Here is an 18790-nt window from a genome sequence, read left to right on the forward strand (position 1 = left end):
GGGGAAGACATGACCTGTGCTCACTGCAGATTCAGCCCTCCTACCAAAGCCACTGGGCACATGCAGATTGTATAGGGACATTCCAAAGCAAGGATGCTCCTTCAAGATCAGATTCAATAACTGTTTCACCTAATTTCATAGAGTCAGGGAAAGTTAAGTAAAATGAGAAGATAGAGAAATTTCTTTCAAATGAAAGAAAAAGGGGAAAAAAAAAACCTTGGGGAAAAAACAGTAATGAAACAGATGATTTACCAGTTAGAGTTCAAAACATTAGTAATTAGAATGCTAACTGAACTTGGGAAAAGAATAGATGAACACAGTGAAAATTTTAACAAGGAACTAGAAAATACGAAAAGAACCAGTCAGAACAATACAATACGATAAATGAAATTAGAAAAAAAAAAACCCATCTAGCAGGAATTAACAGCAGAATAGATGTACAGAGGAATGCGTAAGTGATCTGGAAGATAGAATAATGGAAATTACCCAATCAGAACTGCAAAAAAGGAAAACAAATTTTAAAAATGAGGACAATTTAAGGAACTTCTGGACAACATCAAGCATACTTACATTCACATGATGGGGGTCCCAGAAGAAAAAGAAAGGGAGAAAGGGGTTAAAAATATATTCGATGAAACTATGGCCGAAAACTTCCTAACCCTGAAGAAGGAAACAGATATCCAGGTACAGGAATATTTTTTTTTGGGATCTGTCTCCTAAGGCAAAGAAAACAAAAGAAAAAATAAACAAATGGGACCTAGTTAAACTAAAAAGCTTTTGCACAGCAAAGAACACCATCAACAAAATGAAAACGCAACCAGCTGAAGTGGAAAAATATTTGCAAATGATAAGGGGTTAATATCTAATAAATATAAGGGGTTAATATCAAAAATATAACAACTCGAAGTCAAAAGAAAAGAACCCAATTTTAAAAATTGGCAGAAGATCTGAATAGACATTATTTCTAAAGAAGGCATACAAACGGCCAACAGGCCCATGAAAAGATGCTCAATATCATGAATCATCAGAGAAATGCAAATTAAAACCACAGTGAGATACCACGTCATACCTGTCAGAACGGCCATCATCAAAAAGACCACAGATAACAAATACTGACGAGGATGTGGAGAAAAAGGACCCCTAGTTCACTTTTGATGGGGATGTAAATTGCTGCAGCCATTATGGAAACTGGCATGGAGGTTCATAAAACTAAAAATAGAGCTATCATATGATTCAGTGATTCCACTCTTGGGTATATATTCAAAGAAAACAAAAATGCTGATTCAAGAAGATGCATGCACCCCAATATTCTTGGTAGCGTTATTTACAACAGCCAAGATATGAAACAACCTAAGCGTCCATCAACTGATGACTGGATAAAGAAAAAGTGTATATATACAGTGGAATATTACTCAGCCTTAAAAAAGAATAAAATTTTGCCATTTGCAACAACTATGAATGGACCAGGATGGTATTATGCTTAGTGAAATAAATCAGAGAAAGACAAATTATGATATTATCAGGTATACTTGAAATCTAAAAAATGAGACAAACAATTGAATATAACAAAACAGAAACAGACTCACAGATACAGAGAACAAACTAATGGTTACCAGTGGGGACAGGGAACAGGGAGGGACAAGATGGGGGACAGGATTAAGAGGTACAAACTACTACGTATAAAATAAATAAGCTACAATGATATATTGTACAACACAAGGGATATGGCTAATATTTTACAATAACTTTAAAAATGGGGTATAATCTATAAAATACTGGATCACTCTGCTGTACACCTGAAACTAATATATTATAAATCAACTACAGTTCAACAAAAAAGGAAACTGCATACATACATAACTGAGTGCATTTATGCTCATTCACTCTGTGAAGTGAAACCAATTGCATTACGAATTAGATCCCCTGCCTTTGGTTTCCAGCTACATTGCCTACGAGCTTTGTGATCCCGGGGAACTGATGTAAGTTCTCTGAATGTTATTTCCAAAACATGAAAAAGGATTTCTCCTGCTTCGACAGGGATGATGCAACACAATGAATTAACAGATACGAAGGTACCTCAGGAAGGGTGTGCTCACATATTTAAACATTTATTTATTATACTATTATTACAACAGGAAATTGATTTAGGGGCATTCTGATCTACAGTATTACCACACGTTAAATAATATGCCAGGTGTGGACCTGATGCTTTTAGATATAGTGTGTTTTAAATATAGTATCTGTGTGTATGCCACGACCCAGAGAACGTGGTGAAAATAATGCTGCATGATTTCCAAGACTGGGTCGCAGAAGACATTTCATCTTCCACCTTCTGTGCTGGAACACTTGCTGTTGGAACTCTGAGCTGCCATGTGGGAACTCTAAGCCCCTTAAGGTTGCCATGATGATGAGGCCTTTTGGAGAAATGATGTGGAGAGGCCCTGAGATCCTGTGAGCCCCGACCGCTTGGATCACCTCGGCGTGGGAACCAAACATGCAAGTGAAGAAGTCGTTAGGTAGTTCCAGGCTTCATCCACCCAAGTCAGCCCCAGCCATTTGAGTCTTTCCAGCTGCGCTTCCAGGCAGTACAGCACAGACCAGCCATGCTGGCTGCACCCTGTCCCAGCTCCTGACCTGCAAAGTTCATAAGCAAAACAAGATAGTCATGGATATGAAAGAGTAGGAAACTAGCACGATGGCTACAGGGTTGTTCAGCTGTCCCTGCAGCTAAATGGATCTTACGACTAACACGCTCCCCTCCCTGTGCCCTGTTTTCTTAGAATAACTTATCCTTTTACCCTAGAAGTCTTGAAAGAAGGTCAGGGACTGAACCTCAGGAAAACAGGCAGACCCTCCACAATTCCTTCATAACAACAGCAAGTTCTCATCAGGATGAGAGGAATGTCGCCCCTGCTCGCACCCTGATGGTCGTCACCCTCCTGTTCCCAATTTTGTATGAAATCCCAGGACGCTTCCCTCAAGACGGGCTCACAGTCTTTACGACATCAGCCTGCTGTGACTGCCTTTCCCTGACAAAGCGATAAAGCTGTTCTTTTCAGATTCTCCCCAAACTCTGCCTTCGACTCTCAGTTCAGCCATCGGGGAACAGAGGCTGATTCTTCAGCAACAGATACACCACTGAATTCTGGAGTGGTGCATTACACAATAATAAGTAGTCAGAACCATTTCTTAATCAGTTTCCACAAAACCCCGCGTAATCCGCATCTTCACAGACAGAATCTGAGAGTCAGAAAACTTGAGTAACTTGCAGATCTATCTTTGATGGCAGTGGATCTGGGGTTAGAACTCAGGTCTGCCTGACGGTGGACTCTTTCTACTAGCTGCAACTGGGCTGACCCCTGTGGGCACGTGTGGTCCCAGCCCTCTAAGTCCGAAGGCCGGAGGGGTGGGAGGAGAGACGTGCCTTCTGGCTTTGATGTTTGTTTGTTTCTGGGCTGTCTACAGGATGATCATTTGAGGAGCCTTCCACATTTGTTATTATCTGCCTCAGACATCTTAATTAAATGCTTTGGAGGCCAGTACCGTACCATCAAATCTCTAAGCACTTTTCTCTCTTGGTGGGGGGAAAAATAAACGTAAACTAAAATTTCTGCTCACTGTTCAGATTCTAGCTATTGATTTCGGCTCTTGTTTTTAACCTATGTTCTCCCTGAGAGCGCAAGTCCCATGAAGAGATAAGAATAAATAAAAGCAAGTTGGTGCTGTCTGGGTGAATGGCACCCAGAAGCCCAATAAGGGCTTGGGCTGATGGTTCAGTACGAGAAGCGTTAAGAGACCTCAAGTTCAAACTTGTTTGCACTTGAAAAATCCTTTCTTGGAACCCCCGTAGAAGATCTTTCACAGGGAAGTTGACTCTACATATACCCTCACGAGAAGAATTAGAAAGACAAGGATTGAGAGACAAGTCAAGAAGGCAAAAGGATGGTGAATTCAGCAGTGAACATTTCATCAACTAGTCTTTTACATGGAAAAAGAATTCACTCCCTCAGTTTTACCAGATAAAGAGCCCAAGGCCCTGAGAGCGCACGTGGTGCTTCCCGGGTGGCAGAGGCGAGGTCGGTCCTTGGAGGAGAATTCTCCCTTCTCGACTCTCGCTCCCCAAAGCTGCCTTATTTGTTTCTATATTCTTCACGTTTATTTTCCTTTGATGCAGTTGCTGTGATGGATGCCTGTTTTGCATAAAATGGGCCACTGTGGTTCTGTGAGGCTGTATTTAGAGTAAGACTGGTTAACAGATTTTTGGCGAGAGGGGGAGGCGGAGGAAGAAGGAACACGGTTTGTTTAAAAGATGAGATACCAACAGCACGGCAGCAGCTGCGGCTCCCACTGGGCGATCTGCATAGGTTATTTTTCATTTAATCTTCCCTGAGGTCAGTTTCCTTACTTTCCATATTTGTGCAAGGACTGACATTTAAAGACTTTAAGTTACCTTGGAAATGGCAAAGCTCTGGCTTGAACACCCATTTACTTTTTTTCCCCAAGCCTATGTCTGTTCTGCTGTGCTGGTGTTTCCTGTGATATTCAAGGTGATCTCAGTTCTCAGACAGGGTATATTTCAATATTTATGTGTTTATTTAAGACTGCATTAGAAAAATAATACAATAGGCATATAAAGCTCAAATGTGCATGGGTCTCATTTCTTATAACAGCATTAAGATACATATTTAAGTTTTTAAAAGTACATAGAGTTAAAGAAAAATATATACTAAGTAATCACATAAATAATAATGTAAAATAGTTCAGGTAAAAATATGAAGTAGTATGCAATGAAGTTGGAAGTCTGAGAAATTCTGCACTGTGTTAGACTGTTGTATCATTGATTGGCTGTTGGCTTTCAAGGATTTCAAAGAATTTGGTCAGATTTACTGAGACTTAACACAAGTGAGGTATAGATTTAAAGTGGTATCAGTGACATTAGGGTTAGAGTTTATGCTATTAAAGAAAAAGTCTCACTCTTTCAAACGTATCTGTTTCACTTAGTAGGCATGTCAATCTCACATATTCACAAAGTGTCATTTTCTGGTGAAGGACACTCTCCATCTCTCCATCCATCTGTCCATCCATCCATCTGTCCATCCATTCATCCATCTGTCTATTCATTCAGTGGAGTTTATTGGGTACCTGAAATATAGTAGATACAGTGTAATTAATGCACATCCCCTATGTTACAGTGGCTCGTGTCTGCTGGTAGCAACTGTTATGTTATGCAAACATTTATTCTTGACATGAATCTTTGTGAGCAAAGTGAGAGGGGGTCAACTGAGGACTGAATTACTCTCCAAGTCTTCAGAGCTCTGACAAAATTTCATAGTGCAGAGAATTCCACTGTGGATAATAGGCTGGCACTAAATCCAGTCCACATGCAGAACAGATAAAAAAAAAAAAACAACAAACCTGCTACCTACATCTGAGAAATCATGGGACTCTAGTTTGGGGTAAAGGTTGGCACCTCACAATGTGAAAAATCTAGCATAATTATGACCCAAAGCTTGTGCTATTTTAACAATATCCTTCTTTGTTAGATAGAATTTTATTTTTAGTAACAATCCTCGTAACAATAATGACCAAAAGAGAAACACAGAATAATGGATTATACGTTTTAATTACACTAATGTATTCTTTGAACAAAGGGGAAGATGTATGGTTCACTCAATGTTCATAATTCATTATTCATAATGAATAATAACATTACGGTTGATTTTTGAGGCTTGCTTTCTGTTAATTTGTGGATAACCTCATCAAAATTAAGCTTAACACATTCCTTAAAAAAAACAAAGGGGCTAGCTAGATCCTTAAAAATCTGTTTCACTCACAATTGATCAGAGAACACATTTGGTTAATTTTAATTTCAAAAAGTTCAGCATATACTGAAGTAGTTATGAAAAAATCTTAAACAGAAGGATCCATTTGGCCGAGATGATAAAAATTCCATTTGATAATAAATCTCCCCCAATGCCATTACCCATGTATTTGTTTCTTCAGGAGAGAGTGATGGATGGTAAGGGCTTAAATCCGTGTTTCTGCCGTTGAATTGTAAACACGAAACACCAGGCAGTGACAGAACTCATTGCTCAAGTTCTGTTTCTTGTCTCAGCAAATCACCGTGCCATCATTGCTAATTTCCAAGCCACTGTTTAAACTGAGGGATATGCAGGACAGCAGGGCCGAGAAACAGGAGCTCAGCCTGAAGTCAGCTCGGAGGATTCAGATCGTCCCCAAGTGACTGTCAAAGTGAATTCGTATAGCTGGGTCTAGGTGCTCTGGGTCAGGCTGTCTGACTGAGGATTTTCTGAATTTCATGTAGAAATAATAAAATATGCTAATTTTCTGCTTCTATATATATACTTTTAAAAAATTCAACTATAACCATAACAAGTGCTTAGAACTTAAGCAGCAACATAGTTTTTTTAGGGAAGAAGATCTCAGTATCACTGGCACTATTCAGATGTGCTAGCGTGTGGCGTTAATACACAGTAGGCTGACTGTTAGTCCATTTTATTCCTGTTTTAGCCTTGTCCGTGGGCACCACATCCCTGCCTTACTGACTGCGGTGAGGGCCAGCCACTCCTGGGCCTCCCTTGGTGTGCCCCTGGTCTCGGGCAATCTTGTTAGATGGTAGAGCTGAATCTTGTCTAATCAGGCCCTTGGAATTGGGCCTGGCCTTTCCAGTAAGGTTAATAATGTTGTTAGTAACAGTAACAATAAACATCTAATTCCTGGAATGAGACTAAGTTTCCTGGGAGAAAGCAGAAGTGTGTCCAGGTAAGGACTTCTGCCTCCCACCTGCCCTCTGGGATTCCCTGGTGTCAGGGGTGACAGCAGGTCACCTTCTCAGTGCAGGGGAGTGAGACACACTGTGTTCTGCTGTTCTCATTTTACTGACGGATAAGCTGGCTTCAGCTGTTGACTTGCAGCTTCAGCGATGGCTTTCAGTTCCTACACCCACGTCTCCTCACCTGGAAGAGCGCAGATGCCACGCTGGATCAGGAGGCACACGTGCAGATGGCCACAGGGGCCAGGCCGGCAGGACTGTGAGTGCAGAAAGCAGGCCGCCGCCCAGAGGGAGGGGGTGGAGACTGAGAACCAGAGGGACCGCCCACCTTCTGTCCAAAGGGAATAGACCACCTACTTCTTTTTGGCCAGTCACTGCCACATGCAGGCTCAGTGCTGCCCAATATTTTAGGTTTTCAAAAAATATCACTGGGAGGGTGTAGCTCAGTGGTAGAGTGTGTGCTTAGCATGCACGAGGCCCTGGGTTCCATCCCTAGTACCTCCATTAAAACAAAAAAAATCAATTGTCTCTTCTATTTTAAACCTCATGTTCTGAAATGTTGGCAATGAATTTAAAATACTGAAAACCTATATAAGCCAAACAAGGTAAATCTGCCAGCCAGTTTATGGTCTCCAAACTTGGTGTGCATTCCAATCCTTGGGTTTTGTTCATGGTTCCACCTTGCTGGAAGAAGAGAGGCTTGGCTGTATTTCCTGAGCAGGGCATCCAAAGAACCTGATCTGATGCCAAGCTCATAGCTTGCACTTTCCCGGGTCAGTGAGTGCGTTGCTGGTTTGGTCCGGATCTGTTTAACCCGTCCAGATCTCGTCCACCAGGCTGGGAGAAGAGGGGGTTACCTTTCATCTGTGATCTCCATTCTGTGCCGTGGCTTTGCGCTCCATTTCGGATCAAGTTGACTTTGGCTATTAGGACATAAATACAAATAGAAATGGAAATGAAACAAAGGGAAACTCCCAAAGGAGACAAAGAAAATGAAAGTGCAGCGTCGTCTCGTGCTAATAAGCCTTTTTATTTTTATGATGAGACATAGAGCCATACCCTTTTTAAAGGGATACATTAAATAAGGACTGTCTTTACTGTTTGCTTTTTATATACATGTGCATGTGCGTGTATGTGTGTGCATGCGTGCTAGCATTTCCAACTTGAGCAGTTAATTATTACGGATGCTTTTTTTCTTTTTTTAACTTGCAACTCACCGCAGCTCACTCTTACTGCCCACTTTAGTTCTTCTTCTGTTATTGCTTTGGTATTTTTCTAGAATGTACAAAATATTATTTTAAAGAAACTCTGCAAAGAACTTTCAAAGGTTAACAAGGGATGGGAAGGCATTGAAATTGAGAAGGGGACCCAGGGAAGCAGGAAGCCGGAGAAGGCAAAGGCAGGGGCAATAAAGCCTGAACAGAATTATTCCTCATTTTAGTCATTAATCAAAGCTATTGCTCCTTGTTATCCTGCTGGGTCCTGGTGGGCTCACCTCTACGACAGAAACCTGTGCTCTCTCGTTCTTTTGTTCCATGTTCCCTTTGTGGTGGGAGAAGGCACTTATTCAAATAGAATGCCATTTCCGGAGAAATTAAAACCCGTATTGCAAGTCAGTGTGTGAGAATTCTCTCTTCCCCAATTTTCCATGCCATAAAGGACATTTTCATTTGCATTGTTTGCTGTGAACAATTAAAGTGGAGGAGAGAGCATGCTCCTTTGTAAATTAAACCTTTTCAGAAGAGGATTAGAAGTGATCCTATAAACAGGCTTTTTAGTGTGAAAGCATAAGCTTTAACTCTGAATTGAAAACCAATACCACGCAGAAACTGAAGCGAGAGCATTTAATTAATCTACAGTTTATCCTCTTGTACTGGGATAAACAGAAAGAAACTATAATTTTCTTAGGACGTTTCTGTTGGATTTTTAGGGCCAATCACATTAACTGAGAAGGTAATTATTAGTGCAAAGGACTGCTTTGCAATCACAGGAGCAATACTGGAAGTCTCCATGCTTGAAATTTAATCTGCCTCTCACTGCTATGATCTCATAAAAGGGTACCCGAATTTCAGCCGTTCACAAAGTACTCCTTGCATTTGTCTGTACTTGCCTGTTTTTATTTAACTCCTGGAAAAGAAAGTGTCTGCATCTGTCATTTAAAACAATTATTCTAAAATATTGCCTCATTGGTGAAAGGAACAAAGCATTCTTGGCAGGGACCAAGAAATGATTTATACATAACACTTGCAGTGAATAGTTCACTTTTTAATTTGCATACATAGACGCAAGCCAAGAGAAACCAGGAATGTAATTTCACAATCTGTATGAGAATTTCAAGGCTAAATGTCAAAGACAAAAGAGTTTAGGGAAGAAGAAAAAAATCGACATTAACGACAAAGGGATGATCATCCTTGTAACTTACACTATTTTCACATCCCTAATTATTGAAATAGGTGTCTTTTTAGGACAGAATTCGTTATACAGAATCCTTGTGGGTTTTCAACCGCAGGTCTTGCTTGAAATATGGGAACTTGGGCCCTACTCCAAATCAATGAATCAGAATATCTAATTTATGAGCCTGGAATGGGATCTAGGAAACTGAATTTTAGACAAGCGACCTAGAGGACTGTGATGCAGAGCACATTTTGGGAAACCCTGCACTAAAGCTGTAACAGATTATCCATGTTTATCAGACATTTTGCTAGCAGCTAAGTGCTTTTTAAACTCAGTAGAGAAAGAGGTTGTTCTTCAAGTACAGAGATGCTCTGACAGAGGGAGGTGGTCATTCTAAGAACTGGCAGCTTTGACCTGCCCTTCAACCTTAAGAGGTAACCCAGGAAGCATCCCCGTGAGCTGTTTGTGTGTGTGTGTGTGTATGTGTGTATTTATTGAAGTATAGTCAGTTTACAGTGTTGATCAATTTCTGGTGCTTAATGCTTCTGTCATGCATGAACATACGTATATTTGCCTTCATGTTCTTTTTCATTACAGGTTACTACAAGATATTAAATATAGTCCCCTGTGCTATACAGTATGAACTTGTTGTTTATCTATTTTATATATAGTAGTTAGTATCTGCAAATCCTGAACTCCCAATTTATCTCTTCCCCCCCCCACCCTCCCCCACTGGTAACCATAAGTTTGCTTTCTATGCCTGTGAGTGTTTCTGCTTTATAAATAAGTTCGTTTGTCTTTTTTTTAGATTTGGCATATGAATGATATCATATGGTATTTTTCTTTCTGTCTGGCTAACTTCACTTAGAATGATGATCTCCAGGTCCATCCATGTTGCTGCAAATGGCATTATTTTATTCTTTTTATAGCTGAATAGTATTCCATTGTATAAATATATCACAAGTTCTTTATCCAGTCATCTGTTAATGGACGTTTAGGTTGCTTCCATGCCATGGCTATTATAAATAGTGCTACTATGAACATTGGGGTGCATGTGTCTTTTTGAATTAGGGTTCCCTCAGGATATATGCCCAGGAATGGGATTGCTGGATCATAGGGTAAGTCTATATTGTATTTTTTGAGGAATCTCAATACTGTTTTCCATGATGGCCAAACTGCATTCTCACCAGCAGTGTAGGAGGGTTCCCTTTTCTCCACACCCTCTCCAGCATTTATTGTTTGTGGACTTTTGAATGATGGCCATTCTGACTGGTGTGAGGTGATACCTCATTGTAGTTTTGTTTGCATTTCTCTGATAATTAGCAATATTGAGCATTTTTTTTCATGTGTCTATTGGCCATTTGTATGTCTTCATTGGAGAATTGCTTGTTTACATCTTCTGCTCATTTTTGGATTGGGTTGTTTGTTTTTTTCTTATTAAGTTGTATGAGCTCTTTATATATTCTGGAAATTAAGCCCCTGTCAGTCTCATCTTTTGCAAAAATTTTCTCCCATTCCGTAGGTTGTCGTTTTGTTTTGCTTATGGTTTCCTTTGCAAAAGCTTTCCTTTGTGCAAAAGCTTGTAAGTTTAATTAGGTCCTATTTGTTTGTTTTTGCTTTTATTTCTATTGCCTGGGGAGACTTCCCTGGGAGAACATGGCTGAGATGTATGTTGGATAATGCTTTGCCTATGCTTTCTTCTAGGAGGTTTATAGTGTTTTTTCTTATGTTTAAGTCTCTTTTTGTGCATATATATTTTTATTGAAGTATAGTCAGTTTACAATGTTGTATCAGTTTCTGGTGTACAACGTAATGTTTTGGTCATACATGAACATACATATATTTGTTTTCATATCCTTTTTCACTGTAAGTTGCTACAAGATACTGAATATAGTTCCCTGTGCTGTACAGTATGAACTTGTTGTTTATCAGATTTTGTGAGAATCCTCCTGCATTTTGAAGCGAGAGACACTCTGCCAGAGTTCAGTAGGTGTTCTGTGCGATTCAGTGGGTTTGTAGATGCAATTCTTGGTGTGTTTGTGGGAGAGGGTGAGCTGGGAGTCTCTCTACTCCGCCGTCTTGGCACTTCCCTGTTTAAGTCTTTAAGTCGCTCCGAGCTGTTGACAACTAGCCCACCTGTCTCCTCCAGCGTAATTCAACAGAAGTCCTCCTGGTTCCCTCCTGGGAAGAACTACAAAGTTAACAGAAATATTCTTGTGAGAATTTCACTGCTGTTTCGGGGGACTTGTAACTAATCAGGACAAACCCGATTTCAGTCTAACCAGCTGTTCAAGGCCATTGTCTGTTCTGATTAGCCATAGCCCCAGCCATCTCATTAGTGGATATTTTATATAACCAGTGTTTTTATTGAATTCTTGTGGCCAACAGCAGTATTTGGCTGCTTAAGGACTCTTCCCAGCTCAATTTTTGCCTTCTTGCTTTCCACTCTGAAGGATGGTAAAGTCCATGTTGCTTTTCCCACTTCCCTTGCAGCCAAGAATGGCCATGTCAGAGAGCTTTGAACATGGAGATGAAAGAGGATGTCTTCTGGGTCCTTCTAAGAAGGATTTTTTTCTCCCTGATGAGGGCAGGAGGGTGTCCAAAGAGAGCTTCCCTTCCATCCTGGCTGCCCATGGGAGCCATCACCCAAGGAAGTGATGCTGGAGGTGACAGCAGCCGCTCACCTTCCCAGGGCAGAGTCCAAGAGAACCTCAGACACCAGTCCTCCACGTGTTCCCGGCAGAGCTGACAGACTGACCTTGGAACCTACTCCAGACTCGTTAAAAATCGATGTCTTGAATTTTAGGTCTCACTGTAGTTTAGTATTTTTGCTTCGTTTACCCAAGAGCATTCTCTCACTGACGTCGTCCACAACAAGCCTCTTTCTTCTTCTCTGCGCCATCTTCTCTTAGTGGAATATTTTCCCAAGGAAACTTTTTTTTTAAAGTAATATTTCAGTTTCTAACTGGATGAACCATGGTATAATTTGTACACAGACACACCTCAGATTCAAGATCAAACTATCAGAACATCCTAAGTGGAATTCTGTCACCTGCGCAAGACCTGAAAACTATCTTCTTACCCATCATTTTATTAATTGATTGATCTCAACCTTGTCTTACTCTGAAATGTGTTTAGAAAAACTTACAAGTATTTGCCAATTATAGACACATTACATAAGAAGAATTAGGATGGAATCTGAAAGGAAACAAGGGTTAGGGCATCCCATAGAGCCTGGAGACAAGAAGAGAGAAAACACAGTACCTGAGACCCTCTGGGGTTGGGACGCGTATTTGGTTTTAAACCGAGTCATCATTATTCAAAGCCAGCCAATTGTTCAGAACAATTGTAACTATTCCTGATTCTAATGTCAGGAAGGATGTGTTTTTTCGAGGATCCTTGTCAGTGGAGCATTGTGTAGTGGGGTCAGGCTGTGAGATGAGGCGCTCCTGCACACTGGCTGGCGGGCGGCACCCCTCCTGCCAGCATACATGGCCCTTCCTGGAGCTGTCAGACAGCCCGAAGTGAGGCAGGAGGGGGACGACAGACCACTAAAAGGAGATTTCGGGAGCACACTCCGATAACCCTTGCCTAGCTCAAATAGATGGAATCTAATTTTTCCCAGAAAGTGTTGTGATTTTAGTATAAAGATTAACAGCATAGAGTCTGATGCCAGGCTGCCTGGCTTTGAGTCCTAGCCTTGCTGCCTCTTGGTGGAATGACCACGGACAAGTTATATAATCCTTCTGTGCCTCAGTTTCCCCGTAGGGATGGTAACACTTAGTTCCTAGAGTTTTGTGGGAACGGAGTGTGTTAGAGTGCCAGGCACAGAGAAAGCATTACGTGAATGTGATGATCCTATTTAGGGCATGGAACTAAACCATCCAGAATGTTCCACACCCAACGGCAATAAGGAGGGACAAGGAGGAGCCTTTCCCACACAAAGCAGTTCTGGTACATCCACTGGCTGTTTTAAAATCCAACTCATTTCTGACACTATCTGGAGATCATGTCAGGTCCCACAGGTTAAGAGCTCAGTCCTGCACGACTGCCCTCGGCTTCAGATGCCAACTGCAAGTCCAGGTTGTCACCTGTGCTCTGACTGACTGTTGGGTGTAGATCAGAGGTTCCCATGCCCCCTTCTTTGGGTCCAGTTAATTTGCTAGAGTGGCTCACACATCTCAAAGAATCATTTTATTCACTAGATCACCACTTTATTATAAAAAAGATATATTTTTCCTACTATGAATGTGCAAATTCTCTACAAGTTTCTTTGTACTCCTTTCTCCTCATTATTGGCACTTCGAGAACGTTCATGTTAGTCAACAAGAAAGAATGTTCCTCCAGTCCTGGGGTAATAACATTGCTGGATTTCATTCAGGAAATTCTGGAATTGGTTGATCACCCTTACTCCCAGTTCCCTGTCCAAACATGATGCAATGTGAGACCCTCTGGGTTTTTCGTTTCCCTCTATTTGTTGCCTTTTGGTCTCGTGTCAAGGACTTATTGTCATCAGAACAATAATAACAAAACCCCTTTGTTCTTTCATTGGTCTCTTGGGTGGCTTTAGTGGTATTGAATTCAGACGTATATTTGCTGTTTCTTGAAACCATGAATTCCACATCTCAGTGGGGTCATGACAGCCCTACCGCGTGAGAGATTTCAAATTGTGTGGCGTGTGTTTGAGAGATTTCTATGGAACAAAAGGAATATATGTGTCAGGAGGAAGGACTGGGGGTGGACGGAACCTACTCATACCTCCAAGATTATGGAAAACTCCATCTGCTTAAAATAGCCTCCCTTTGTGGCAGGTACTGTTGGCTGCCTACCCTAAATCCATTTCTCTTCTTCCTTTCTGGCAGGATCCCTGATTTTGTTCAGGGCTGCCATGTATGTAGTTAAAAAGAGCCATCTCCTGGAGCGCCTTTGTGTTACGGAGCTGTTCTGTATCTTGACGGTGGCCATAGTTATATGTGTTTACACAGACAATAAAATGTCACAGAACTATATACACAGACACAGAAGGAAAATGAAAAACGATTTCATGAAAAAAATCTAGTGAAACCTTCATTGGGTCAGCAGTCTAATTAATTGCAATCTGTCCATGTAAATTTCTTCATTCTGATCATGTATCAGTAATGGAAGTTGTTACCTTTGCGGGAGGCAGTGTGATGGCGACAGGGGGCCCCTTGGGATGATTTTTTGCAACTTCTTGTGACTATACTTCTTTCCAGATAAAAACTTAAAAAAAATTGATGCTGACCCAGACTTCTCTGAACACAAGGATAACTCTGGGACTCAAGTTTGACCAGTGAGATTTAAGAAGAATTGCACAGGTGGTGGTCTTCAGGGTGGCAAGCTGCTGTTGTGAGCCACTGAGATTCTCGAGTTTTTGAGGCCACAGCAAAGCTGACCATGAGCCTTTGACAAGAAGCGGTCCGTGGAGGACGTTGCAAAAACGCAAAAGCCGTGATCTAAGGAGGAAATTGTGATTAGAACTGGAAACTAGAGTCAGGTGCTGAAGAATGAGAACCCGGGGCTGATAAATTCTCTAAATCCTGCCAGCCGTTTTCTTTCCTATCATATGACACATAGTGATGCTAAGTCGGGGCTCTGGAGGCGGGTGTGTGTGTTCTAATCCCAGCTCCTCTGTTTGCAAACTGTATCCCTGGTCAAGTTGCATATTATCTTTTCTAAAATAGGGTAATAAACAGGATTTAACTATGCATTAGGATACAAGGATGATTAAACGTGTGAATACACAGCACCTCGAACAGTGTTTTGTCTCTACTACCCACTCAATATCCAGCTGGTGTCAGTGAGAGAGGGTCCCCTCCATCCCGCTATGTCACAGTACTCTGCTTTTGGCTGAGACAGTTAAGAAAACTACCAGAGTGGTGAACATAAGCACTGACCCATTGGGATGAAGGTTCTAGAAGGAGTTAGGGCAAGACAGATGAAAGTCTGAAAATTGAATCCAATAAGAAACACTTAATTTTTTTTCAGTTCATGTTTATGCATTAGCCAAACTTCTTTTTTTTTTAATTTTTATTGAAGCATAGTTGATTTACAATGTTAGTTTCAGGTGTACAGCAAAGTGATTCAGTTTACACGTGTACTTTTTTTTTAATGGAGGTACTGGGAATTAAACCCAGAACCTTGTGCATGCTAAGCATGCACTCTACCACTGGGCTATACCCTCCCCCTGAGATTCTCTCTCTCTCTCTCTCTCTCTCTCTCTCTCCTCTCTTCCTATTTCCCTGGGAATTGCCCTGTAAAGAAAAATGTGTTTACCAAAGGCAAAGACAGACTTTAAAATAATTTTGGTTTTTAGCTGAATTGCAATTATTTTATTGCTGGAACATTTCAGCATCCGTAAAACTGGAGAGAAATATACAGAAGCCCCCATGTGTCCAGCACCTACATATAATAATCATTAACTCCTGACCATTCTTGGCTCATTGATGCCCTTTCTTCCCTTGTACCCCGCCCAGATTATTGTCAAGAGAAGCCCAGATGTCATAGCATTCGGCTGAATAACTTTGAGAAATCGTTTGCAATTAATTTCTTTATAATAAAGGGTAGCATGTTTGGACTTAGAGGATTCTCATTATGAGTTACATAGCATCAGAAAATTAGAGCATAATAATTCACTGGTGGGTGGTATATCAGCTTATTAAAATAGAGAGTGTGGGCTGTGATTATGGCCTGGAGCCAAGAGTCTGCTGTACAAGCTACCGGCTTCTGGGCCCTTCTCTTTGGAGCGCAGGGGCATGAGAGAGATTTGTACCAGTGGTGCTTTGTAAAACCTTAAGAACAAATCAAGGCAAATTATTTTATATATTTAGTATGTGTATATATATATATACTTATTTTTAAAATATATGTAGTATAGCTAATTAAATCCCATGGCTGTTTGAAGACTTCTGGTATAGAATTCCAAGCCAAAGGCTATATCATCACCAAAGAAGGAACGTGAGTAATTTCATATCTGGGGAGATGAGACCAAGGGAGACTGTTTCATAGAGGAAGCAATTTTGAAATTTAGCTTTTAAAGAAAAAAAATTAGCATTTTGACAGGTGGGCTAGGAGGTGGGTGGTAAAAGCCTCTCCCACCCCACCAAAAAGAAAGAAATTTAAAAAGGTGTGTAAATATCCACATGTCTTCACCTAGAAGTGAGTGACAGTTTGGATCCCAATTCTGGAAACTTCCAGCGTTATGTAAGTCCACTCAGTATTCTAGAAAGTTGTTATCATTGGCTGACATAGCGCATTTTCTGCATACTGATGAAATTTAATGGGCAAATCAAATAATGTAATATTTACATTCATTTGAAATATTCCCATAAAACTGCAGTCAGCAAACTATAGCCCCCAGGCCAGATCTGGCCGATCGCCTGTGTTTGTTAATAAAGTTTAATTGGAACACAGCCATGCCCGTTCACGTGGTGTTCCGGGTATAGCGTTGCATGCTGTGGAGAAAAGACCATCTGGCCTGCAAAGCATAACAGATTTATGGGGGTCAGGAAAGGAGAGGTGAGGGAGGGGTCGGGGGTGCCAGATTTAAGTAGGCGCTCATTCCCAGGGCTGCCTATGTGACCCCAAATGAGAGAAAGTGTCCTTAAATTGTGTGCCTTAGAAGCCTCCCTTGCCTTACCCTAGTCCTGGTGGAGTCTTCACTGTGTGACCGTCTGCAGAAGAGTGTTTTGAATCCTCGTTATACAAATAATGCAGCACACTATATTCTTTAATTATTTAACAGTTTTCCTGAGATGAAATAAAGTCTGTTCATTCTCCACGAGGCAAGCAAAGGGGAAAGTGATGCTTTTCACCTTTATTCAGTTATGGCAATACGTCCCTGAAAGGAACCAGATCGTCCCACCCCAAAATATGCCAATTTGAGGGCCAGTCAGGATTATTTTGCGCTAAAGGCAGCTGAGAGACAGCAGACTCAGGGAAAGCTCTCAGCCTCCCCCTAATTGCCTAAAAATAGAGTATCGGTTTCCTTTTTTATAAAGGAAATTTCCGTTTCTAAAGGAAATTTTTATTTGTAGAGATGTCTATGTATCAGGAAGAGAGAGGACTCTTATCACCTGAAAGATTCTAACCTGCGTAACAAGACAACCCTTATTTCTCATACTTTTCTTCCCTGGCCTTCCCAAACCTTCTTCCCATCCCAGGAAGCCCCCAACCCCTTTTTGTCTGTTTAGTGTAAGATTTTCCATAAGCCTCCATCACCTGGCTGCCTCCTGGAGCCACATCTTCCTTTGTGAAGTCTGGTGCACACATACATAATTAAAACTGTGTTTTCTTTTGTTAATCTGTCTTTTATGAGTTTGATTCGCCGGCCGCAGACATTGAATCTTGGAAAGTAGAAGAAAAAAGGATTTTTCTTCCCTTACATCACTACATGGAAGCTCTACCCTTTGTGCAAAGCATGGTGGGGCTAAGACTGTTGACGGGAGCTTGGGCGATTCCATCAGATAGGATTCATTTGCTAGTCTTTTCCTTTTCTGGTTTATTTCATATGATATAATTTTCTTTTCTGGATGTTTCCCCAAGTTGTTTGCATTACTATAAACTTCAGGTTTTATGGGCAGGTTCCTTTGCATTTGATGCATTTGATGAGTTAGCGCAGGGCTTGAGTTCAATAAAGTTACTTCTCATAAAATGGAAAAAATAGGAATTTTTAAAAAACAAATGACAGAATCAGACAAGAGAGATTGGTCAGAACAAGTGAGAGAGCAGATGGACTGTGAATGACTCCTGCCCCTTCATCCTCTGCTGATTTTTCACCTACCCCTGTGAGCTACTCTGAAGATGAATCTGCCCCAGGTCCTGGTGCTTCTAATGGAATATTTTTTCATGAGATCTATTGTCACTTCAGTGACAGTATTCCTTTCAGAGCAAATTGCTTTGGAAGAGCATGTGAGTTTTTATCCATCTTCCTGGACCTCTTACCATATAAATGATTCCAAGTTATATAGTTTAAGGGCGTCGCATCACTAGCGCTGCAGACTGTGGACAGAACCAGGGACCCAGACATAATGAGAATATGTGGTGAGACTTTGACGTTTCTTTTTATAAGAATAAACAGTTACTCGTGGGAGAGGGTACAGCTCAGTGGTAGAGTGCATGCTTAGCATGTACAAGGTCCTGGGTTCCATCCCAAGTACCTCCATTAACCAAAAATAAATATAGACAAGTAAATAACTGAAAAAAAGGTAATTCTAAAAAAATATGGCTCAGTTAAGAAATTAAAATTGCTGGTATATTTTGAAACCTCATGAATAGATATAAAATAGTATAAAATTTAAAAGTTCATTGAGTAAACATTAGAATCTGAGAAAATAATGTAAGTAGTAGGAAATGCAAGAATTCAGTTGGGATTTTTGGAGCATTCCAGAGTGAAAATTGGTTTTTTTAAGAGCTGCATAAATAAATAAACATCAAGGAGAGATAAGTAGAACTATTGTCTTGATGCTCCAGGTAAAGTTAGAGATCATACATTTTTAATGGCTCTAATCAATATGGATTTCTAGAAGTTACTAGTATTCCACATGCACGGGTGGAAAATTGAATATGTAGCGTTTACCCAAGGTC

General features: G+C 40.8%; 1 protein-coding gene across 12 annotated transcripts in view; it reads left to right on the forward strand.

The window, feature by feature from the left end:
• Positions 1-18790, forward strand: part of LOC116657289 — a 319209-nt gene that overhangs the window by 7409 nt on the left and 293010 nt on the right. For 2 of the 12 annotated variants that reach the window (XR_004312420.1, XR_004312424.1), the window contains exon 1: positions 9341-9621. The exons of the other annotated variants lie outside the window; for them this stretch is intronic. The gene's annotated coding sequence lies outside the window, so the exon portion shown is untranslated. Of the gene's footprint in view, positions 1-9340; positions 9622-18790 lie in introns of those variants that run through there. 12 annotated transcript variants of the gene reach the window in all.

This window comes from Camelus ferus, chromosome 17 (genome assembly GCF_009834535.1).
Source record: "Camelus ferus isolate YT-003-E chromosome 17, BCGSAC_Cfer_1.0, whole genome shotgun sequence".
NCBI lineage: Eukaryota > Metazoa > Chordata > Mammalia > Artiodactyla > Camelidae > Camelus > Camelus ferus.